Below are 25,601 nucleotides of genomic sequence, written 5' to 3' on the forward strand. Positions count from 1 at the left end.
AATAGACCTTCTAGCTACATCCAGGCACATCAGTGAACTGAACTCAAAAGGGTTGTTACAATTATTTGTAAGGTCACATTCTAAGTGGTGATTGAGTTTCAGAAAAATAACATTATCGGTAATAAGAAATTAGTGTCATTGATTTGAATAACATTGATATTATTTTGTTTGTATTTACTTTGTAAATGTTTTGATGATATAAGTGCATAATTGTCCTATACATAGCCTCATGTTAAATATAAACTTAATTACCAAATTAATTAATACTATGTTTAGTAAATATTAGATATGTTTCTTTTTAAAAAAAACAGGCAGGAAGGGAGAGATAAAGAAAGATAGAAACACCAGTGATGAGATAGAATCACTGATAGGCTGCCTCCTGCATGCCCACATGGGATTGAGCCCTGATCCAGGCATGTGCCCTGATTGTGATTGGAACCGAGACCTCCTGGTTCATGGGTAGGTTGACACTCAATTACTGAGCCATACCAGCCAGGTTAGATATGTTTCTTTTTAAAGGGAAAACTTCAATTTTGAGTACCGTCAGTTTGTATGATCTAATCCACACCGTAATTATGTGAGGTAGTGGCAATATTGATTTTGTTCTCTACATTTAGATAAGGAAGTTCAGAAAGAATGTTAAGTGATTGTCACAAGATCACATAACTAGCAAACCAAAATATGAATTGGTTTGCAAAACTCTTGCACTTAATGACTAGAAAAGATGCATAGGCAGCGGCTTTCATCAAAGCTTTATCATTAGCCCACCTCCCATCTTTTTTCCAAAGTTCTAGTATACACTGGATTTAAGAATAAACTGAACCTGGACTTCCCCATGAAGGTGATAAAAAACTGAGAGACAGAAAAGTAAATCAAGGGATGTAAAAGATAAATTACAAGACAAAAAATTATTAGAAAATCAGTCACTGAAAATACATAAAATGGCCATCCTTAAAATTGTCTGTATTACGTGCTTCTCCACTTTTCTTCTGGGATCAAATATTTTTAGGTACAAAGACAGTTTAACATTTCCAACAATAACCCTAACAATTGGAAAACATTTTAAGTGATACTTCTTGTGTGCATTTAAAAATGATTTAAACAAAGGAGAAAATGGAAATCAGGTTTTCTGAAATTAGATAATTGTAAAGCTCTACTGTATAAAATTTTATAATAATGGCAAGATGGCTTGAGTAGAAAATTAAAATTTCATTAAATAGGAAGCTGGTATAATACTATTATAAACTCCCTTTGGCACATTAAGTTTTGACTGCTATAACCAATTCAATTTAAAATGTAATTTTTCTTTTTGTAGTTAAAAAACTATTCTTACCATATTTCAAATAAATTGTTTGTCACACTTAGAAGATCATTACACAGGGGGGAAAGTGTTACTTGTTTCCTTCCCCATTTTTTTAATGTTATAACACAGAAATTGCATATTTAATATTTTTAATATATAAAATATGGTATCTTATCTTGTGAGAGAGGGGAATAAACAATTGGTGCAAGTATATTGCTTCTCACATATACATTTGACCCTTAAACAACTCAGGGGTGAGAGCACCAACCTCTGCATTATCAAAAATTCACATATAATTTTTGACTCTCCTAAAACTTAATTACTAATAGCCAACTCTTAATCCTACTCCACCATCCCACAGCGGCCAATACCCACCATCTTCTGCACGCATGCCCTGGTGGTCAGCACATGTCATAGCGACCGGTTGTTCTGCAGTTTGGTCTATTTGCATATTAGAGTTTTATATGTAGAGCTGAATTAATGACAACTGGAAATGATGAGCCATAACACATTTCCTGATAATTCTAGTCATTGGCTTTGTTGGTAGCAAGGCTGAAAGAACTTTTGGCAGTATGTAAATATCAGCCACAATGGAAACTCTAAGTAGAGATTCTTCATGCTATCATCAGTGTATGATAGGTTAGTGACCCAGCATTTTGGGCAAACCCAAAATATGAAACTAGGTACAGTGGCCTTCAGTGAGGTCATTGAAATCTCTTATTCAATATTTGTCTTATCACAATTATTAAGAACACATATCAAATAAAAGTTTACTATCCTATCTAATAAAAGAGTAATATGCAGGGAAAACAAGATGGCGGCATAAGGTAAACACCTATACTGCTGCCTTGCACAACAATTTTAAAACTGCAACTGGAAGACAGTGCGGACATCGTCCAGAACCACCGGAAAGCTGGCTGAGTGGAAATTCTACAACTAGAAGGAAAGAGAAAAGGACACTGAGACTCAGGAGCCGTGGAGGTGCAGAGACCTGTGCGCGCAGAAAGGGCAGGCGGCTGAATACGCGGCTGGCTTATGGCGCGCAGAGAGGGCAGACAGCAAAAGTGCGTCTACCTTTCTCATTCGGGAGGAAAACAAAACCTCCAGACTGCAAGGAAATCCAGCTCCCGGTGAGACTTTGGGTACCAGACTCATTTGGGGAGGAACTGGACTGTCTGTCAGTGGGCAAAACTTGAGAGCAGCCTTCTCTCAGAGGTGTGTGCAGCCAGTGTCCTTTTCTCTTTCCTTCTAGTTGTAGAATTTCCACTCAGCCAGCTTTCCGGTGGTTCTGGACGATGTAGGCCCTGTCTTTCAGTTGCAGTTTTAAAATTGTTGTGCGAGGCAGCAGTATAGGACACTGAGAACAGGGCTCTCTTAGGGTGGGGCTGACTGGAAACCAAGGCTGTCTGCTCCACCCTGAGACTCCACCCAATCCAAGCTGAGCACAGAAGCCCTCCCAGCGAAGACACTGCTGATCCTCACAGCCAATTGGCCTGGAGGTCAACTCTCCCCAGTGATACCAGCAACAATCAAGGCTTAACTACAACAAGACTGCACACACAGCCCACAAAGGGGTGCACCAAGTGTGTGCACCACAGGTAACTGGGGAGGCTGAGCTACTGGGCCCTGCTAGGACACCTAGCACACAAACTCCATCAACTCAGGAAAGCAGCTAAAATGCAGAGACAGAGAGGCAGGCCACAATTGAAGGAAATGGAGGAAAGCAAAAGACTGGATATAGAGCTCAAAACCACGGTTATAAGGTTTTTCAAGAATTTCCTAGAAAAGGCCGATAAATTTAATGAGACCCTCGAGGATATGAAAAAGGATCAACTAGAAATTAAGCATACACTGACTGAAATAAAAAATATTATACAGAGACCTAAAAGCAGACTAGAGGATCGCAAGAATCAAGTCAAAGATTTGGAATACCAAGAAACAAAAAACACTCCTCCGGAAAAGCAAAAAGAAAAAAGAATCCAATAAGTTCAAGATAGTGTAAGAAGCCTCTGGTACAACTTCAGGCGTACCAACATCAGAATTATGGTGGTCCCAGAAGAAGAGAGCAAGATACTGAAAACCTATTTGAAGAAATAGTGACAGAAAACTTCCCCCACCTGGTGAAAGAAATAGACTTATAAGTGCAGGAAGCGCACAGAACCCCAAACAAAAGGAATCCAAAGAGGACCACACCAAGACACATCATAATTAAAATGCCAAGAGCAAAAGACAAAGAGAATATTAAAAGCAGCAAGAGAAAAACAGTTACTTACCTACAAGGGAGCACCCATATGATTGTCAGCTGATTTCTCAACAGAAACTATGCAGGCCAGACGGGAATGGCAAGAAATATTCAAAGTGATGAATAGCAAGAACCTACAACCAAGATTACTCTACCCAGCAAAGCTATCATTCAGAATTGAAGGTCAGATAAAGAGCTTCACAGATAAGAAAAAGCTAAAGGAGTTCATCACCGCCAAACCAGAACTATATGAAATGCTGAAAGGTATTCTTTAAGAAGAGGAGGAAGAAGAAAATGATAAAGATAAAAATTATGAACAACAAATACGTATCTATCAACAATTGAATCTAAAAACCAAGGGAATAAAAAATATGATGAACAGTATTAACTGGTGAATGGAATAGAATCAGGGGCATAGAAAGGGAGTGGACTGACAATTCTTGGGGGAAAAGGGAAGTGGGGGTGCGGGAAGAGACTGAACAAAAAGCGTACATCTATGGATGAGGACAGTGTGGGGGGTAAGGTCAGAGGGTGGGGTAGGAACCTGGTGGAGGGGAGCTATGGGGGGGGAAAAGATAAACAATTGTAATAATCTGAACAATAAATATTTATTAAATTAAAAAAGAGAGTAATATGCAAATTAACCATTACTCCGCTATACCAACAAGCCATGCCCACAAGCCAATCAGGAGCTAGTATGAAAATTAACCCAACCAAGATGGCTGCAGCCACAGAGAGAGCAGGAGGGAGGCTTGGGTTTCCCTGGCAATGGAGGAAGCCAAGCTTTCCGCACACTCTGGCTGGCCCAGGCCTCTGCTTAAGGCTACAAAGTTTCAATTATAGAAGATAAATAAATCCCAACAGAAATGGCTGCTGCCATGGAGCGAGCAAAAGGCTTGGCTCCACTCCAGGCTCCAAAGTTTCAATTATAGAAGATAAATAAATCCCAAATACCAGGGCCTCCACTTGGGTCGCCAGGGAGTGTGGCCGGCCTGCAAACCACCACAGGCCCCTCGCCAAGCCACCCATGCCCCAAGGGAACCCCCATCCTGATCTGGGACACCCTTCAGGGCAAACCAGCTGGCCCCACCCATGCACCAGGCCTCCATCCTATCTAATAAAAGAGTAATATGCAGATTGATCATCACTCCAACACACAAGATGGCTGCCCCCATGTGGACACAAGATGGCCACCACCATATGGCCAGCAGGGGAGGGCAGTTGGGAGAGACCAGGCCTGCAAGGGAGGGCAGTTGTGGGTGATCAGGCCAGCAGGGGAGGGCAGTTGGGAGGGACCAGGCCTGCAAGGGAGGGAAGTTCAGGGTGATCAAGCCTGCAGGGTAAGGCAGTTAGGGGTGACCAGGCCAGCAGCGGAGGGAAGTTGGGGGCAAACAGGCTGGCAGGGGAGCAGTTAGACATCAATCAGGCTGGAAGGGGTGTTGTTAGGGGGTGATCAGGCTGGCAGGCAGAAGCAGTTAGGGGAAATCAGGCAGGCAGGCAGGCGAGCAGTTAGGAGCCAGCAGTCCTGGATTGTGAGAGGGATGTCCAACTGCCCGTTTAGGCCCGATCCCACCGAGGGGGATCATCCCTCGAGGGGTCCCAGATTGGAGAGGGTGCAGGCTGGGCTGCATGAATTTCATGCACCAGGCCTCTAGTTTTTAATAATTCTTGATTGAAATCTGTAATATTTTATGTTGTGTGGTAGTAATAATAATGCTAATTTTGAGGGGTTTGTCAAACAAAAAAAAGCACAAAAATACTGAAACATAGATTCAAGTTAAAATTCCTTATTTAACTACACATACTTATTATTTTACCTTTCTAATTTAATATCCCACCATTTATCTCTCATGTCCCAATTGTGCCTTACAAGTCACTGTGGCTTTACTGGTCTCATGGATTCTTCTTCTTCTGCTTGGGATTGTCTACCATTTTTTCTTTCTATACAGAAACTCAGTTACTTTGATACAAATGACCTGACAGTCACTGTCACATTATAGATTCACATGAGTAAAACAGTTATGTATTTAATGTATTAGATATGCCAGGCAGTGGGCTAAGCATTATACAAGCCCCATTTTCTTTAATCCTAAAATCAACCCTAATGCACCCTGGCTGGGCAGCTCAGTTGGTTAGAGCATCTTCCATATAGGACAAGGTTGCGAATTTGATCCTGGTCAGGGCACATAAAAGAGTCAACCAATGAATGCATAAATAAATGGATTATCTCTCTCTCTCTCTCTCTCTCTTTCTCTCTCTCTCTCTCTCTCTCTCTCTCTCTCTCTCTCTCTCGTCAATCAATAAAAGTGTGTTAAAAATTAAAAAAGAAAACTCTAATGATGATGGAGCTGACTCAGAGAGGTCTGAAAGTCAAGTAGGAAATGAGCCTTGTTGATTAAATTAATAACCAAATAAATGCTTGGCTGCTATTGCTTTTATTGCGTTTTATTTTCTTCTAAGGCAATGCATGTTTTTGTATGTGTAACTCCTGAGTACTCCAGGCCATGTTAACAGTTTTTAGTTTTTTCATTTGTTTGTTAATGTTTTGTAAATAGAAAAAATATTATGCTTGATTGTAATTACCTGTTAATGTTCCTCTTCCCTGACAAATGATAAGCTTCACCGAGTCAGGGATTATAAATATCATATTCACCATGCTCAGCATTGGACACAGTGCCCACATATATGGTGTTCTCAGTAATACTGGTTGAATCCACAAATAAATGCCCCACTTCATTTTGAAAAAGTTTTTAATCAACCCTAATGGTCTTAGATCTTTAGGCACCGTATTTTCTAATAAAATGTTTCACTTACTCTAGTCATCCTTGTATCACTTGATTTCATCAAACCTGAATACTCCAGAATTATTCTTTAACTAATTATTTTTATTTACATTAACTACTTTGTCTCAAACTCATTTATATATATAGGAGACTTGCTGTCTCCAGTATTGGTTGAATACCTGTATTGCTATTCATAAATACAGTCAAAGCAAATACAACACAGTGTTTTTGAAATCTAACTAAACATCGTCATGGGCTGTGCCTAAGGTTCTCTATCTGTGTTGAAGAGGAAGCTTACCAGCTATAAGAAGGGCCTTACAGACAGACTAGCACCAAATTATTACTTTCATCTTGATTTAATCAGGATTGAAAGAGCATTAAAAAGGGACTCACTTTTTCTTTATGTTATTCTCCTTAGCTTAATAGTGTTTGCCTGGGTGACTCGTAAAGCTATATTGGGTGCTGTACTAGATAGGGCTTATCAAATGCTTAGCCCCGTGCCTGGCACATCTCATGTATTCAATAAAACATCAGATATTGTTATAAATATCCCACACTTTCTAACACAACAGTAAATAAAACTATCTTGCTCCAATGAAATATGATCAAATAGGATCCATTCTAATTAATTGAGAATGTCACCCTTTTTAAGTAATTCCTGTCCACTACCATGTATGTTAAAATTTATAAGATTTCTGACAAAGAAAGGCACTGGAAATTTCTGGAGAGTATTAAAGTAAATTGAAAAGAGAGTAGGAAAGAGGGGCTCTATTGAGTTTGAGTCACTAAGGAGGCAGAAGCCACTGGATCAATGCCCACCTTCCTCAGTCAGAGCTAAGCTTGCCTGAGATGTCACATTGTTAAGTAGAGAGCAATGGTGTATAAAAATTTCTGGAAACTGAAAGGAAAAGAAAGGAAATTTGACTTTTGGCAACTTGCTTGTGAGCATGCTTATTCCTATTTGAGAAGTGGGCATTCTTAATACTTAAAAGAGAATAGTGATTAGAAGCGTGCTGCTTGACACAATAGATGCTCCTTAAAAATTAGGTTTAATTATAATCATTTACTATTCATTCAGTATACGATGATTAGAAATATGCAGTGATCTTGTCAATATATAGACAAAAATTAAAATGCCAGACATTTTGATAGTCACAAAGTTCTTATGTCTTACATTTTATTAAATTTCCATCTTTAAAAAGCAGAAGTCCAGAAGCATCAGGATTTCCCCCAAATACTCTGGTGTGAATCTGATGCCCAGATTAATTAGATTAATGTTTTAATTAAATTAATTAGAAAATTGAGCACAGATATTTGTGGATTCACAAATATTCATAACAAATGTCCTTGTGCATAACTAAAGAGACAAGTACTTAACCTGGATCTGGTGAATTGCCACCATTCATAGAAGACATGCTTTCAGGACACTCCAGGGGGTCCAGTTGAGGTTGACATTTGCAAAAGAAACTGAGTATTGAAGTTTGCTGTAGTTAACAATGAAGGAGTGAAAGTGATTGAAAATCTGCAAGTTCACAAACCACCTCCTATTCATCAACTCTTTGGGCTACACCTGTCATTTAACAAATAAATGCTTTCCTTTCCAAAGCCTTAAATTGTCATCAGTTTGTTTTCAGAGAAATCAGCAGTCTGTGACATTGCTTTCAGATGAAAGATCAGGGCTGTCCAGTCTTGAGACAGCTAATGTATATGAAGGGTTGGGGGTATCCAGAGTCGGTATTCACTGAGAGAGTGGGTCAAATCCTTTGATGACTAAGATCTGTTTGGAAGCCTCTGAGGGACTATCAATAGTTTTAAAAAGAGGGCAACACGTTTGGAATGGCGCTTCCTTATATTTTGAAATGGCATACAGGTGACCCTCGAATAATGTAGGGATTAGGGGCACTGACCCCCCACACAGATAAAAATCTGTGTATACTTTTGACTCCCCCCAAATTTAACTATTAATCACCTACTGTTTACCGGAAGCCTTACCTATAACATAAATAATTACTTAACACACATTTTGTATGTCATATGTAGTATATACTCTATTCTTATAATAAAGTAAGCTATAGAAAAGAAAAAAAAATCATAAGGAACAGAAAATACATTTACACTATTTATTTAAAAAAAATCTTCATACAAGGAGACCTGCACAGTTCAAACCTGTGTTCAAGGGCCAACTGTACTTGCAGTGAATAGTTACTTGGTTCATGGGCTGATAATAAGGCTCATGTCTTATTTTTCATTTGTTTGTTTATTACGGTAAAATATACATAACATTTTTTTGTGTACAATTCTGTGGGGTTAAGTACATTTACATTTCTTTGCAACAATCAGCACTATCCATCTCCAGAACTCTTCTCATCTCCTAAAAGTAACTCTGTTACCACCAGTTAACAGTAACTTCATATTCCTGCCTCCCCCCAGCTCCCACTCCTGGCAACCACCATTCTTTCTCTTATTTTGAACTACTTTAGGTACCTCTTATATGTAGAACTATATAATACTTGCTTTGTGGCTGGCTCATTTCACCTAGCATAATATTTTTCATGGCTAATCCATATGGTAGCATTTGTTAGAATCTCCTTCCTTTCAAAGGTGCAAATATTCCATTGTACATATATTACATTTGTCCATTTATCTGTTGATGGATGCTTGGATGCTATTCTGAATAATGCTGCTGTGAACACACATGTACAAATATCTGTTTTAGTCCCTGCTTTCAGTTGTTTTTATTTGTTTACTCAGAAGCAGCATTGCTGGAGCATATGGGAATTCTATACTTAATTTTTGAGGAACTATCATACCCTCTTGGCTTATTTTTATCCAAAGGAATCCATACTGGTTTGTGTGTGTGTGTGTGTGTGTGTGTGTGTGTGTGTGTGTGTGTGTGTGTGTGTATCTCACTCTCTTCACATCACCTGCACCATGCACACACAGACACAGACACACACACACTTTCTCTCTTCTTTATTCAGATTGGTATTAGCAGGGGAGAATCATTATGAAGCCCATTAATCTTCATTTTTCACAACAAGATTCATTTTCTTGCATCGGAAAATGCAGAAATGGAACCACACAGCACTCTGTCAGCAGCTAGGATTTCTAAATGTGATGCCGAGCGAAAATTAAACACAAGAGACCAGACAGCAGCTCTAATAACACAGTAATTTCTAAATAAATAGACTGAGATTGATGGAAATGAAAACAGTTTTCTCTAACAAGGGAAAGTGTACAGGGTAGTAATATTTGCCTCAAATATGCTTTGCATAAGGGATTAAAATTCCTGAAAGCTTCTCATTTTCCCACCAGAGAATTTGTATCTTCTATCAGTCAAAATGTGGTTAATTATCATATTTCAAGGAGCAGCTCATTAATTCATTAACTTAAAATAACTGGATATTTATATAGGAAGATAACACATAATAACAGATAAATTGCATGGCTCTGCCAATAGAAATTGTCTTTCAAATTCGTGAAAGTTTCAGGAGGTGATAACATGCTAAAAGTTTGAGACAGCCGTTAATTTTCACTTCAAAAATTGAAGAAATTTTGAACTTTGAAATGAAATAAATTTGAAATTTTATCTCCAAGGAAAATCTTTCTCTTTCCATTTGATCAATTTTCACTGGCTGTTAGGTGTTGACAAAGAAGGATACAATCAAGGGAATAAGAAACTGGCATGGAAAGAAAGATGGTACGGACAAGAGGAGGTGGAGGAGGGTATAAGCGGAATGAATGGTAATGGAGGGAGACTTGACTTGGGGTGGTGAACACACAGTACAGTGTACAGATGATGTGTTGTGCACCTGAGGCCTGTATAATTTTGTTAACCAGTGTTACCTCAATAAATCCAATAAAAAAGGGGGAAAAGATGACAAATTAGGTCAAGGGCCTTGAAAAAAGGAATGGGGGAAAAGCGCCAAGAGAAGAGGATTTTTTTCTCTCTCCTCAATTCCAAAATATGCTCCAATTTCAGGTAAAAAATACACATATATATTTAACATACTGATTTAAAAGCTTCTGATGCATACAAAGTTACCCCTATCACACTAACAATACCAATAATTGAAAAAAGTAATTTGCTTATTTTTAGTTGTTTTGTTTTAAAATTAATTTTAGCATTTATATGATATATATTTAGGATGAATTAAAGAATAGTGATTAAAAAACACAAGTGTCCACTATTCAAGAAATACATCATTTAAATTAGAGGAAACATTGATTTACATTTTAAATGTTATGACAGATGTTATGAGTATGTCTTTATAGCATCACACAATTTCAACTACTGTGTTTTATATATATGGAACAAAGTTGAGGTCACAAGCAAAGGGATATTTTAAGGGAAGTTAAAATTACTTTGCATAGCAACTTACCTAAATGCTACTTTACCTCTATCAAAGAATGGAGGAGCAATCTCCCCAAAGATGCATACCATCCCTACACAGACAGGAAGAGCTCTGACTTTTGCCCTGGTCCCCACGATTTCCCTGCTTCCTACGTCTGAACTAAATTTCACACAAGAAAAAGACATGTTAACAGTTGTAAATCTATTTGGAGAACCTAGTTTAATGAAAAGTTTCTTTTTTATATATCTCTGCAACTTTGACAGAGATGAATATTTGTAATGCATACGTATACTAGTAACTATTCTGATTGGCCCAATACCACAGTAAAACTAAATGTTCCTTACAACTTTTCAATTTTCATCACTTCATGATGATCACATGAAGCTGGTCCATGTGTTCTCATGAGCATATGTATATGCCTGGAACATCCTTTGTGTGGTCTTTTTCCAAGCTTACCTCCTTTTCCTCTTTCAGGTCTTGGCTTAGTAATCACTTCCTCCAGGAAGCCTTCCCTGATCCTGTGTGTGCACAATATGTTGCTGATTCTCTATCCACCCATCATTCTTTGTGCACCCAAGCTAATCCCACCCCCCCCAGCAACCACTAGTAAAATAACACACAGTATGGTGATTATCAGTTAATCTTTACATTTTATCCTCACTAAACCTGCTGATTAGTAATGACAGAGACCCTACCTGTTATAAATTAATCCCGATAGTAATCGAATACAGTGCTTGCCCCATAATTGATACTTATTAATTGTGCAGTGTCGATCATCTTCTCTAAACAAAAACATCCATTCAGTATCTGTGTTCAGAAGTGCTACATTTGCCATAGAAAACTTAACTCATGTTTATCAGCATTTGCAGCATAGTTGCCAAGTCTAGAAGCACAGATAGTCACATGCCAGAGTGTTCTGTTGTTTCACTATCCCACCTGTACTTGTGAACTAATGGATTTAGTCTGGATTAGTGCTTCTCAATATTTAATGGCCTAAAATAGCTCCTCTTTTGAGCTAGATCCAAGTCAAATCACAAAGTTAAATTTTGTTATAGTGTTAATATTGCTCCTTTGAATGAACAGTATTAGTTATGAAGGTAATGAGTATGTAAACATGTGTAATTTTCATTAAAACATTTGTTAAACAGCCACAAAATTAACTCTTTATGATTAGTTAGGTGGTAATAACGATAGAGAAAAGCTCTAGTGTAATTTTTTAAATTTTATTTTTCAGTTACAGTTTTCATTCAATAATATTTTATATTAGTTTCAAGTGTACAGCATATTGGTTATACAAACATATACTTTACAAAGTTTTGAATTATCCTATTACTTTACATTCTTTTTATAAAATAATAGGATTGAGCAATTACATAGGTGGTTGAGACTCATCAGTTTTTAAATGAAATTCCAAATAACAGCAGTAATACAACATAAAATAAGAGATGTATAAATGCAAAGGAATGGCTTTAATAAATATGGCCTGTCTCTATCATCTATCACACGATAAATGACACAGAAAAGGGAAATGAGTCTGGCTTTGCAATTGACTTGCAAATAGCATCACAGGCAAGTGGAATTCAAAAGAAAACTACAGCAAATAGACCCTTTCTCATTGACTTTCATCAGACATGCAGCCTGATATATGAGTGAGAAGTCTGTGCCCCAGGGTTTGGCCTTGTCCTTCTGCAGAACTAGTGAGAAAGGGGATTCAGTAGCTTTGTTTCAGGAAAATGCTTAAAAAAACAGGGTGCATTAATTTTTCCCTAACTTATTGTTCACAAAACAAATAGACTGTATAGGGAAGGATAACATGCTCAAAGTAATATTCCTGAAAATGACTGACAATGTTTCAGTAGGATAAAAATCCATCTTCAGTGAAAGGATTGATATGTAGTCATATATATATAAAAGTTTGTGTGTCTGGGAGGGAGTTTTTTCCTATAGGTAAGTGTTATCTATCTTTAATCCTAGGTACTGACTTTTTACTTTTTTTTTTTTTAATGGGAATATGCTCTGGGGGTATTTTATAATTCACATCTTGCATGAAAACAGATAGATGTTGACAATTGAGAGATTTCTATTAGTAACAACACATTTTACAATTTAAAATTAAGTGATAACTGACATAGTTCAGACTATTTTGGGTTTTGTACATACAATTAGTTTCACATAATTTTTATATTACATCATCTTAAATTAATGTAATACAAATTAATATTCAAATACATTTTTAAAGACCCATTTGGAGATATTGCTGTCAAGTATTTTATTCAGAAAAGTTGACATAATTCAATCCCTAAAGCTGATATGGTTATATCCTTATCTATTTGTTGGCCCTATTGTGTTTCTCTAAAAAATGGAAGAAAGAAAGAAAGAAAGCTGAAATAATTAAATGAGTCTACAAGATGATAAAATTCTGACATTAGTATTATACTTGGATATCAAATTTTATTATAATTGTCCCTTGTCTTCACCGTTAAATTTTTAATGCAGATTAATGACGTAAACTTGTTTTATTACCTGAACACACACACATTTCTTATTATACATGGTGTTATCATAGTTATTTTCCTTTTAAGAACATGACTTTTGCAGCACTTATCATTAAGTTGATACAGTTATAGCACAAAAACAGACACTAAGACTGATTTAGCACCATAATCAAGAGTACTTGAAAATTGTTAAAAGCATCTGTGAAGAGAAACATCTATTTAATAATCTCTTCACTTTTATTGAAGAAATTTCCTATCTTAATAAAAACTTAAGAACTTTGTACAATTGTCAGAGACAATATCATCTCAGTGTATAGAAATTATGTATAGGTATCATAACATGTCGTAAGATAAATTACTAAATAAGCCTGACAGGAGAAAGGATATATATTGTTTTTTGCAACATTTTTAAGAGTATAAGTTCATACTTGCTGTTTTCTGTCCAATAATAAGAAAATTCAGTACTTTTTAGTAGTAGGAAGGAGAAAATATATGTCAACCATATAACTGATGGACTAATTCAATTAATTAGGTTTCACTATCAAGGAATTTTTTGTAGATTAAATGACTTAGAAGTCTCTCCCTGTAAATAAGCACTTTTTAAATACAAGGCCATAACTAAACCAGTACTTTGCACAGTATCATCACTAAGAATCGCAGTAGGTTTATGAATTTGTATAATGAGCTCTTTAGAATAGATGACTGTAGCCCCCATTTATTTCATCTGAGAAATCCAAAACAGTTATTACCCATATGAAACTTAATCCTATTACGTCCTAAAACATTATTTGAATTCATTGGTGTGAAAGCAAACAATCATAAAATGCCTCTTAAGGGCATTACAGAGGAAACAAACAGCCTCACCATTGTTTCTGACCAAGGACAGAGTATTGAAGTGCTCTTAGATGATAGGCCAGCCTAGGCTTACAGAATTAATGAAGAACAAATGTTCTAGGTGACATGCAAGCCTGCTCTTCTCTCTGTGGGATGAGCTTCATTCTTCTTCAGTTAGCTAATGAGGATTTCTTTGTAATCTTTCTTGCTGAAGGACCTCAGGGCCTTGTATCATTATTGAGTGAACACAATGTCACCTCGGCTGGCAGAAATGTTTCATCTCTTGTCAGAAAGAGAGGTTTCCTTATGTCATCTGGAGAAGGCACCAGGGTGGGACTGGCAACTGAGACCAGACATTTCAATCAGTAAACTGAACCTGTTGGAGATGTTTAACCTGCTGGAGTTGTTCAGATCAGAATATTTAAACTCTCTCTCTTGGAATTTAGGATGTTTATTATGGATGAAGAAAAAATCAGATCTCTCTCTCTTTTTCTCTCTCATTTGGTTTGGAGAACATCCATTTTTCATGATATCATGCACAGATAAGCATGTGGGTACTTTTGATCCCCAAATCATATTGACACAGTCTATGTAACTCAAACGCCCATATTGATTCAACTGATGGGCAAAAAAAGGGACAAGAGAGAAGGGGTAGGAGATTATGAAACAGTTTACCAAATAAGACAGTAGCATGATGTTTTCCTTTGAATGCCCAATTTATTTTAACAATAACAATGACAAAAAAATATTAGGGAATACTAATGCATTGGTGTTGTGACAATAAGGATACCAGGAGGTAGTATGTAATGTGACAGTCATAACTTATATCAGCAAGCAGGATTCCAGGGAGCTGAAATATTAGCTCTGATTCTCTGCATGGAAGTGCATTAGGATGTGAATTTAACTCACTATGGGTTAAGTCCTATCATTTAACTATAGAGCTTTTTCCAGTCTTCTGAATGTTATTCAGGTACTTTTCCACATAAAGTAGTAACAGACAGAAAGTATAAAACTTACGTTTTTTTTATAATTAAAGGCAGGGGTGGTTAACTGCTAAAGTTACACAAGTTTCTAAATAGGAAATATTTATTCATTTATTTTTAAAGGACTAAATTACAGTTTTTAGCCAAGAAGATCGATGATGAAGCTCATAAAACCTTGGCTTTGGGTTGCTGGAGTAGCAGACATGCTTGTAGTAATGTCCAGCCTATAACTCTGGGCACAGGAAAAACCTTTCTGAGCCTCAGTTCCTCCCTCCATGAAAATGGAGTTAGCACATGTACTCCAGGTCCTACATGCTGATTACATAGTGTATGGTATGAGGCATTAATCATGTTTCTAGCTTCTGTAAACTTGGTGCTATAATATCTATGCTGTATGAATATACTGGACATGCCTCGATCTGGACAACCCAATAATATGCTTGAGTCATCTTGCCTTGGCCTCCTGTCTCCCTTGCTTTCCAACCCCCCACAGAATTCCTACTTCTGGGGTTGGAGTTTTGAAATAGAAGCCAACCAATCCAGAGTTTACTTTATTCGGGTCTCATAATCAGGCTACTATACTTTTGCTTTAATTGCTGCAGAGTACAGTGCCAAACAACTAGGGACATATAGTTATTCAAACTAGGCCATTCTAATCCTGCTAACCCTACCTTGGCCATACTTTCCCACAGAAACCACAGTAAAGGTTCTTGCCCACAGTTCCTAATTCCCCCTCTGCCTCATGATGGACCCTGGTGCTTACCTATGTACCCCCCTCCAACCCCAATGCCATAGCATGCCCACTCTTCTTGGGAACTGTGAGTAATAAATTCTCTTAATTGTAATTGTCTCCTTATCTGTTGGCCTAACTATACCTTAAATAATATATTAATATACTATATTTTTAATCACTACGTTATTTTTATACCTAGGTGTGGTTAAATTTATGTTAATGTATTAAAGATATAATAATTATTTAGATAACTTACCTTTATGAAGGGCAGGGAGTCTATCAAAATACCTCAAAGGAGTATTCTGATAATGTTTCAAGTTATTTTTTTATTTAGGTTGTCTTGTTTTAATTGGTAGTATGCACATTATTGAACCACTCTAAAAATATTTACAGGTATAAGTAGAAGGAAGTTGCTTTTCCTTTCACTTATTCAAAATTAATTCAACAAATATTTGTTATGCACCTACTATGGTGGTAGACACTCTTCTGGACATTGGGGATATAGTAATAAACTGATAAACATCTCTATTTTCATAGGACTTAATATATTAGTGTGGAGAATCAAAAGATAAATAATATACTATAATTTTACATGAGGTAGAGATAAGTGATGAGAGAGAAAAAACTAATGCAGTTAAGGCTGACATAATACGTTGATGTTGTGTATCTGTGGGAGATGGGGAGAGTCAGACAGAGTGACCAGGCACTCTGAGAATATTTGAGTATGAACTAAGAGCTAGCTATGAGGATATCTGGAGGAAAAGTATTCCAGACAGAAGAATAGAAAGTACAAAGACCCTATGTGAAGAGCAAGATCAAGGATTAGAATAGAGATTGCTATCGCTGGGGCGTAATGAACTGGAGGGAAAATAGGACATGAAGTCAGAGGGAAAATGGGAAATGAAAGGAGGATCAATGGGGCCTTGAAGGTAATGCCTGGAGATGGTAATCATCTGGAAAACTGACAGATATTTTAACAGAACTACCTTAGCTATTCTACTGAGAGTGTACTATAGGAGTTCAAGGGCAAAAGCAGGGAGAATTTGGAAGCCATAACAACCATTGAGGTGAGAGAGACCTTGATGACTTGGGCAGGAGGTTGTCAGTAGGAGTGGTAAGAAGTCAGATTATTTAGAAGAAAAAGTTAAATGGACTTTCTGATAGATTGTATGTAGGGTATGAGAAGGGAGTCAATGGGAAGGTGCCACATTTTAAACCTGGAAGCATAGATTTACTATTCATTGGAATGATAATTTGATGGAGGGGAGAGGGTTACCAGACGCTCAGTTTTGTGCATTTTAAGTTTGAGATTATTATTGAAAACCCAAGTGGAGGTGTAAAATAGGGAGTGTGATATATGGTCTGACGTTCATGGAATATCCAAGCCAGATGTAATTTGGAAGTCATCGGCATATCAATTATATCTAAAAGCATCACACTAGATAAGTCTGCCTAAGGAGCAAGCATACATAGTACACATTAACACATTATCCTGAAGTGATACCCATGTGACAACTGCTATCCTGTCAAAAAAGAATATTATCAACACCAGAAGCAGCCCTCATCTCCTTCCAGTCATGCATACTTGAAGGATACTTTGCCGAGTATATTTGTTAGTTTGGCAGATATTTTCCTTCAGCACTCTAGAGATATCAATCCAAGTTCTCTGGATTTTATTTTTCCGTCAAGCAGGCAACTGTCATTCCGTTGCTCCTTTGATCATAATATTTATTTTTCTCCCTTCTGGCTGTGTTAAAATTTTTATCTTCTTTCCTTATTTCAGATGTTGTACTATGAGGAAGCTTTGATTAAATAACTCCTTCTCTCTGTGCCTAAGGTTATTCATCTCTGAAAATGGGAGTGGGACCATTACCTTCCCTTACTGCAATTAACATTACTTGTTAGACTATTAAAAACATCAGTTTACTTTTTATCTTTAAAATAAAAAATATAGTGCCTTTACTGTGACCTTTAGTCTGGTACTTATTTTGAGAAAACATCATATGATTCAATCTTTAATTATTTTTTAAAAGATATATACTCTAAGTTTATCTTTCACACAAACTATATGAACCTCTTTACCATAGTTTTCTATATTTAGACTTCTCTTTCAGCCCCAAACAGATGAGACTTTTCCCAGGTAAGAAAGGAAGATGATCTTGAAAGTGTTTCAATATGATCCAGAACTTGAGCTCTTAACACATTTGTGTGTTTTTTTTTCAAGTGTATTGTTGAATGTATTACATATGTCCCTTTTCCCCATTGACACCCTCCATCTTGCACCCCACCTCCAGGCCTTCACCACACAACAAGGGTTATTACACTGAGAACACTCAAGAAGGTTGTCAAGGCTAGAGCAAATAGGGAGAGGTATTTGAAGCCTCTGCATCATGGAACTCACAGTGCTTTAATGACTCATAGAGAACAAAGTAAAGGAAAACATACCTTCTATGAACCAGAGCCAAAACACAAGACAAAATGAAATAAAATAACTCAGGCCTGCTGTAGTTTCATGTGTTCAAAGGGCATGCTGAGGCTAATGCTGAAAACCCTTTCTTCTTTTGTATAATCCCCTCAAAATATGTATTGCCTTTCTAAGAATTCCTTTCCACTTGTAGCACTCTAAAGATATAGCCCTTGACCTGCATAGAAAAGTTGGGGAAAAGGAGGAAATCTAAATAAGCTTGACTTGCTTCAACATCACAGGGCCCAACAAATATCCAAGACACTTCATTTTTGTTTTTATGTGTGTTTTTTTTTAATTTAAATTCTTTATCGTTTAAAGTATTACATAAGTCTCCTTTCCCCCCCCATTGACCTCTCCCTGGCTTCTCCCCACCCCCCCCCAGCACATGCCCTCACCACTCCCCATCTGTGTCCATTGGTTATGCTCATATGCATGTGTACAAGTCCTTTGGTTGATCTCTTACCTCCTCACCCCCACCTTCCCTCATAGGTTGGACAATTCTGTTTGATGCTTCTATGACTCTGGTTCTATTTTTGTTCATCAGTTATGTTGTTCATTATATTCCACAAATGAGTGAGATCATGTGATATTTACTAGTATCTTTCTCTGACTGGCTTATTTTACTATAATGCTCTCTAGGTCCATCCATGCTGTTGCAAATGATAAGAATTCCTTCTTTTTTACAGCAGTGTAGTATTTCATTGTGTAAATGTACCACAGTTTTCTAATCCACTCCTCTGCTGATGGACACTTAGGCTGTTTTCAAATCTTAGCTCTTGTAAATTGTGCTGCTGTGAACATAGGGGTGCATATATCCTTTCTGTTTGGTATTTCTGTTTTCTTGGGATATATTCCTAGAAGTGGGATTACTGGGTCAAATGGAAGTTCCATTTTTATTTTTTGAGGAAGCACCATACTGTTTTCCACAGTAGCTGCACAAGTCTGCATTCCCACTAGCAGTACAAGAGGGTTCCTTTTTCTCTGCATCCTCTCTAGAACTTGTCATTTGTTGATTTGTTGATGATAGCCATTCTGACAGGTGTGAGATGGTACTTCATTGTTGTTTTGATTTGCATCTCTCAGATGATTAGTGACTTTGAGCATGTTTTCATATGTCCCTCGGCCTTCTGTATGTCTTCTTTTGAAAAGTGTCTATTTAGATCCTTTGCCCATTTTTTGATTGGATTGTTCATCTTCCTTTTTTAAAGTTGTATGAGTTCCCTATAAATTTTGGAGATTAAATCAGAGATAACATTGGCAAATATGTTCTCCCATGCAGTGGGCTTTCTTGTTATCACCTGGTATTTGAAACTTTGCATCAGAGAAAATATAAACAGAAGCTTCCTCAGTTAAACAATCATTCCTGAATGTCTTTGGGTTCATTAAGGAGGCATTCTTCTGTAAAAAGCAGAAGATTTGACTAATGGTGGCTGAAACAAATAGCAGTTTATTTTTCTCATATATCAGCAAGTAAATATGTAGGCATTCCAGGGCTGGCAAAGTTGCTCCAACTTGTAAGCAGGCACCCCAATTCATTATATTGCAATATCCTACCCCCCTTTTCATAGACGTCAGGACTTTTGCTTTCTGCCTCATGACTATAGAATGGCTATTTCATTTCAAGATGTCATGACCTTAAGTAAAGAAGGAAAAGAGTGGAAAGAATACTCCCATGAAAATTTTACCTTTTTATTCAGGAACAGTCCTTTCTTTCCAGTAACTTTAAATCTCATTGGCTATAAAGCAGGTCAAACGGCTCCCCTTAACTCCTAAGAGAGGTGGAAAATGGATACTTTCTCCCTAGTCTTGGTAGTAGAAGAATACAAGTGAGGAAGAAGGCTAAGAGTTTTGAGGGTGACAACTATAGTACCTACCACAATGCACAAATGTAATTGGAAATCTTGACTACATATTGTCCACTATATATTATTCTCTATATTTCCCTGATATAAAGTGATGAAGCATACATTTCAACATAGACAAATAACATACATACAGAAACCTGATGACTGTTGCCACACCTGCATCATGATTTCTCATATCCCTCTGTGTAATGAGAGTACTCACATGTCTGTATCTGTGTTCTCTCTAGAACATTGTTGTGTGCCATATGGAATAATTTGCCTTAGGTCACATTTGAGTAAGATGAGAGTTTGGTAATCTGCAAATTTGCTAGTATATTGTTATCAACTGGCTTTCCAGTATGCTTACTTGAACTAGCTTGTAATTGTTCTCCATATGTGCGCTGTATCATATGAATATGCACATCAAAGAAAATGATGGTAAAATAAAACACTATTTGTAGTACAATGAAATTAATTGCCTATTTATAATGGGATCTACTTAATTTTTTTTCATTCAACCATTTTTTAAAAACAAACAAAAATCTTCTGGCCTAGGTTATGGATAAAAAGTTTCATATTTTTTGTCCTTGTCTGTTTCATATCATTAGGTTATCACTAGCCATAAGATGATACAGTACATCACAGGTGGTGTCATCCATTGTAGTAGGCAGGATGTTAGCATCTTGAAAAATGAAGAATCTGTTCATTCTCTTATGTTGGCCACCTGCTATCGTTTTAAGGTTAATGACCCAAGACTGCAGAGTGAAAGGAAATGCAGATTTGAAAAGTAAAGAAGTGTTATAATTTGTATTACCTTCTGAATAAAAGTCCCCATTAAAAAATAACTTGGATTCATGCAGAGCTCTGAGTCAAGGTCCGCGGGTATTATCAGTAAGGAAACTTTCTGATGGTCAGGTAGATTTTGCTTTATTTTTACAACCATTTATTTATGAGATCTATTGTTTTACCTAAATATTATTTGAAAAACAAGGCTTTCAGTGCAGGGAAGAGTCATAGAAAGAGTGTGCTAGTGGTTTTAATAGAAATAAAAAGACCAGAAAACAAAATAATAATAATAAAATATAAAACCTAAATATAAATACAATGTGGGGGCAAAAGTAGGTCTATAGCTATATGTGAATACAGAATTTATCCTTGTATTATTATTTATTAACTAGAGGTCTGATGCATGAAATTTGTGCAAGGGGCTCGGCCCTCACAGCCACAGCGGTTGCCTCTGCCTCAGCCCCCGCAGCCACGGCTTAGTCTGGAAGGTTGTCCAGCAGGTCGTCCAGTCTAATTAGCATATTACACTTTTATTATTATAGATTATTGTTTTATTTTCCATAAAAGCAACTGTAAACCTATTTTTACCCCACCCTGCATATATTCAGGCCACCTGGTACATAAATTATTTGATAATAAGTGAAAAACCAATTACTTTCTAGAACAGTGCATTGGGTCTAGAGTCATTTTGAAGCTATCTGAAAGTCAATTAAAATGTTTTTAAAATATATTTTCATTATTTTTAGAGAACAAGGGAGAGGGAGAGAGAGAGAAACATCAATGATGAGAGAGAATCATCAATCAGCTGCCTCTTGCATGTCCCTAACTGGGGATTGAGCTGTAACCCAAGCATGTGCTCTGACCAGGAATCGAACCTTGACTTCCTGGCTCCAAGGCTGATGCTCAACCACTGTGCAACACCAGCTGGGCTGAAAGTTAATTTTTGAGTCTATACTGAAGCTGGTTCTAGAGTGAATCAATTTAAAGGCTTTGCGTTTTATTTGGCTAAATTGATAGATTACAGACAAGTCAACCTATTCAAGATTGTATTCAGCAGTAGACTCTGTTATTAATGCCTTAAGTAGATGTTGTTATTTATGCTTCATTCTTCAAATCTCTCCAGCATAAAAAAATCATAATTGTGTATAGCAATAAAAAAGCATGACTGCTTAATGTTTATTTTCACATTCACTATTTTGTAAACATACTAAATTACTTGACTACTCTTTAATATATCATGATTTTTATTTTTTGTCATAAATGATACTTTATTACATTATAAAGTATATACTCTATTTTTATTTTTATAACTTCATTATTTATTTTTACTTTATTATTTTTATCTAAAAAATAAGTCAAGAATATCTGTTAGCTATCAGTTATTAGGACACACGTCCACTATACATTCATTTCATAGTTCTTTAGGGAACACATTAATACAATAAAGAACAGATGAATGAGCATATGGTTGGGTAAATCATGTTTATAATAATGAGATCCAGATCACATTTAAATAAAGGGTCAGTAGCACATAAATTGGAGACTATTTTAACACTTTTTAGTGGAAAGAGGTTAGGGGCATGGCTACCAATGTGAACAGAGAAGCCATGAATCAAACAAATCTAATTACCAGAATGTTTAAAACACAATAAGGTAGAACATTTCAAAAACATTTTAGTGCTACTATGAAATCCTTACCAGATGGCCACAATTGCTACAAATCCATGACAGATAAAGTATTTCTTAATCTAGAGTACATGGGTAGCATAAAAAATGTGAGGGCAACCCTAGCCACTTTGGCTCAGTGGTTAGAGTGTCAGCCTGCAGACTGAAGGGTCCTGGGTTCAATTCTGGTCAAGGGCATATGCCAGATTGTGGGCTCCATCCCCAGGAGGGAGCATGCAGGAGGCAGCCAATCAATGATTCTGTCTCATTACTGATGTTTCTATCTCTCCCTCTCCCTTGCTCTCTGAAATCAATAAAAATATATTTTTTAAAAATGTGTGGACAACAGTTAATACAGATGTTGTGAAAATTATTCTATGTTAGAATAGCTATTTATAGAACTGTTTTTTAACTTTCTATATTTTACCTAGTTTGGAAGGGTCGTGTATATTTACTCTCTAATGTAATAAATAAATAAAAATGTATTGAAGTGTTTTCAATATAGACTATTTTTGGATGAGTTCTTTGAAAACCATTTTTTCAATAGTATTAGGTCATTGTGCATATACTACATTTTCCAAATATATTTCTCTGAACATGGAAAGCTTTGTGATTTTAAGGTAAGTTTGTCAGTACAAGATGTCATGTCACTCATTGAGTATTTTTTAGTCCTTCTGATAAATAGAAAGAATAACAGAGACAAATTCTGTAAGCTACAAAATGTCAATAAATCAAATATATAACAATCTATAAAGCCAAGACAAAAAGGAGATAATATAAAAAAATCTCTGGCATATCCTATATAATAATAGGCCAGCCACCATAAGCATAATAACCGGAATGACCAGAGACCAAAACCACCACGGCCCCTTGCTGGGCTGGCTCCGCCCCCAAGCAAGCAGTTAGGGGTGATCAGGCAGGGAGGCAGAGTGGTTAGGGGCGATCAGGCAGGCAGACCAGCGGTTAGGGGTGATTAGGCAGGCAGGCAAGTGGTGGTGATCAAGTAGGCAGGCCAGCGGTTAGGGGCAATCAGGTAGGCAGACAGCTCCTTGCCAGGCTGGCCCTGCCCCCAAGCAAGCAGTTAGGGGCAATCAGGCAGGCAGGCAGAGTAGTTAGGGGTGATCAGGCAGGCAGACCAGTGGTTAGGGGTGATCAGGTAGGCAGGCAAGTGGTTAGAGGCAATCAGGTAGGCAGACGACCCCTCGCTGGGCTGACCCCGTCCCCCAGCAAAGAAAGAGGGAGGCCCAGGCCAGCCAAGCCATCATACCCCACGCCTGTCGCCTGCAGAGGGAGGCCACTAGTGTCAGGGGAGGGGGGGCAGTGCTGCACAGATGGCAAGCAGTGGCAGCGGTGGGGGTGGGGCCAGCTGCCTGCAGCTGGGGGAAGGAAAGCCTTAATAGGCTCTGATCTCAGGCCAGGCCTAGGGACCCTACCCGAGGGGTCCTGGATTGTGGGAGGGTGCAGGCTGAGCTGAGGAACTCTCCCCCCCCTCCCAAGTGCACGAGTTTTCGTGCACTGGGCCTCTAGTTTTTTATAAAATGTATCTCTACTTAAGGTGTCTCTGCCACATCTATATAAATCATTGTAACAGTAGTTACTATATTGATAATAATTTTACTATCACGGATGCTTAGTATATACTAAAAATCTTCAATATTCGCTTTTTAGAAACCTTTCTCAGAAGTTCAGTTTATTACCATCTATAAGTTTCTCTCTATTTTCTCATTTCACTGCACTTAAAAATGCATAGGAAAACGGAAAAAAAGCCATCCCACCTTTTAAAAGTATGTATTTGCATCAAATTTGTTTGGCAAATAATATAAGTGATGCCTTTCTTAAAGAATCACAGTCTAAATTACTTTATTAAAGTCTTCAAGTTATACTCTAGTTAAAACTTCTATTTAATGGGTCTAAATACAAATGCATTTTCTTAGAGAACCCCTTTTTCATATCACACCATTAACATTCTCAAATTCTAATACTTTATGAAGCACAGCTGGAAAAGATTACCATCTGATAAACTATTTTACTAATGCCTACAATTAGAATTGTTAAACATTCATCAAATTCACAGCTAACTCTTAGATAAGTGTTTCTTAGCCACTTCTCATAATTGCCAAATTCAGGTTTTTATGGTTTACTCCAGTTATAGGGCATTCCCAACATGGAAGTTGAACTTTCCAATATTTTCAGGTGAATCCATAGTCTCAAAAATACTAACATAGATCATTGAGGCCTTTAAGTAAGGACTGTGTGTGTGTGTGTGTGTGTGTGTGTGTGTGTGTGTGTGTGTATGTGTATATATATATATATATATATATATATATATATATATATATATAAAAGAAATATGCTCATTAACCAGGATGCCATAATGAGTAGACCAGACAGGAGGAGGTTGTACATGCAGCATCGGGGGCGGGGCGGCAGAGGCCGAGACTACTTCAAGGGACAGAGAGGGAGGCAGGGCCAGACCCCCAGGCGGGTCCAGCCATGCAGCTTGACAGCACCCAGCAGAGCAAGCTTGGCCATTGCCAGGGCAACCCAGGAGCAGGCAAGTGTGGCCCGCAGGCAGCACCCTGCAGGGCTGCTTGACCCAGGAGCAGGTAAGTGTGGCCCGCAGGCAGCACCCAGCAGGGCCTGCTTGCCCATCGCTGTGGTGTGGAGCAGGCAGGCCCCACAGAGAGCAGAGAACCTAAGCTTTCAGTAGGACATCCCCTGAGGGCTCCTGGATTGGAGAGGGTGCAGGTCGGGCTGAGGGACGCCCCCCATGCACGAATTTCATGCACTGGGCCTCTAGTATATATATATATATAAAAGCCTAAGCAACTGAATGAACAAACGACCAAATGACCAGTTAACCAGTTGCTATGATGTGCACTGACCACCAGGGGGCAGACACTCAACACAGGAGCTGCCCCCTGGTGGTCAGTATGCTCCCACAGCCAACCTCCCGTGGCCCCTCCCCTGAGCCAACCTCCTGCAGCCACTCCCCCTGACTGGCCAGTCCTGATTGGCCCCTGTTGGTTTGGATGGCCAACCTCTCTCAGTCCCTCCCCCTAGCCAGCCAAACCTCCTGCAGTCCCTCCCCCCCTGCCAACCTCCCGCTGC

This window comes from Cnephaeus nilssonii (assembly GCF_951640355.1).
Source record: "Cnephaeus nilssonii genome assembly, chromosome: 5".
Taxonomy (NCBI): Eukaryota; Metazoa; Chordata; class Mammalia; order Chiroptera; family Vespertilionidae; genus Cnephaeus; species Cnephaeus nilssonii.